Consider the following 1,488-nt stretch of genomic DNA (forward strand, 5'->3'; position numbering starts at 1 on the left):
ATATGCTGAGCAAAGTTCTTTCCACTTCATTTCCCAAGCACACTTTCCACTCTTTGTGGCTCCAGTCTTGTAATGTCAGGTCTCTCCAGAAGTGCTCTTCCAGTCACAGAGCTATGCCAGCAGGATAGCCCTAGGCTGTGATAATCCAAAGACAACTCAGGGATAAAATTGATAGATGTGATTTAAAAGGAGGTGCTTCCTTTTCTGCTTACTCCCCTTTAAGGTCCCAAACCCAAACTCTTGGCAAAACTCTAAGGCAATAGTGTCCTACAGTCTGTCTTGCACCTGACTGTGGTTTTGATAACCTGAAGTCAACTCAGACTTTAGAGCTCAAGGACGAGTGTATCCAAAGGCTTATTATCCATTTTAAAGCTCTTAGACCTAAATAAGTCTTATGCGGCTCTAAAATATGTTTGGCAGAAAATAGCAGGGTGTGACTTGGTTAGTTTAAGAAAACTGTGGATAGCGCTGCACCAGATGGGATTGGGGAACAGGTTCCAAGTGAGGTCAAGTGTGGTTGCTTGGAGGTGGCTACTTGTAATGCCATGTTGAAAAAGGTGCTGAGGCTGCATTCAAAGACAGAGAGACTGCTGTCATCAATTAGCAATGTCTGCCACAGCTATGGAATGGGGAATTGGTATCATGCAAACCACTTCTTTGTCATTTCTGGGCTAGAAGCAGTAACAGAATATGCAGTCAGTTTGGATGTGACTTTTATCGTCCGTGAATTAATTTTACAAATCCTGCTTGCTGCTCAGGTGGGCCTTCCTTCCCTACTAATCTTTATGTCCTCCTCCTGAAGATGTATGCTCTTAAAATAACTCTTCTTTGGTCAAGTAGCTGCATTATTCTGCCAAAAGCAACAAAAATTAGTTTCTGAGAAGAAATGCCCCCACACTGATATATTTATTTTAATCTGTTTTCAAGAGTGTCGGGAATTTCTCTTAGAATCTACAGTGTATTACCAATGTAAATAGCACATATTTAAGTAACGGCAGTAAATTATGAAAATAACAACACCGAACATTTTAATAGTTTAGACTGTGGATTTGAAGAATGAGCCAATATTTCTACATTCTACTGGGCAAAATCATCCTGTGAATATAGAATGGTGTAAAACTAATTTTTGCAATCAGGATCTCTCAAATTTGTGTGTTTTATTTTGATTTTGCTGTTCATGGCTCATTTCCCAGGAATATATTAAGTGATGGAAAGATTAATGTTGTGAGGAGTTTCTAAGGGTTCTTTTTTTCTGCATTGGCTGATATGTTCTTAACCTTGAATGATATTGACCCATATTTAATAGAGAAGTGGGTATATTCTTTCTCAGAATATCTGAAGTTGTGTGTTAGCAATTTAAAAAACAAATATACAAATAACATTCTTTACATCAACTGCAGGTGTATTGTTTCAGATGTTAAATGATGGATTGAAGAAAGAAATCAGTTAAAAAAGCTAAGATGGCATTTCAATTTAGAGGCATATTGA

The sequence above is a fragment of the Orcinus orca genome, chromosome 3 (assembly GCF_937001465.1).
Source record: "Orcinus orca chromosome 3, mOrcOrc1.1, whole genome shotgun sequence".
In the NCBI taxonomy this organism is placed as follows: Eukaryota; Metazoa; Chordata; class Mammalia; order Artiodactyla; family Delphinidae; genus Orcinus; species Orcinus orca.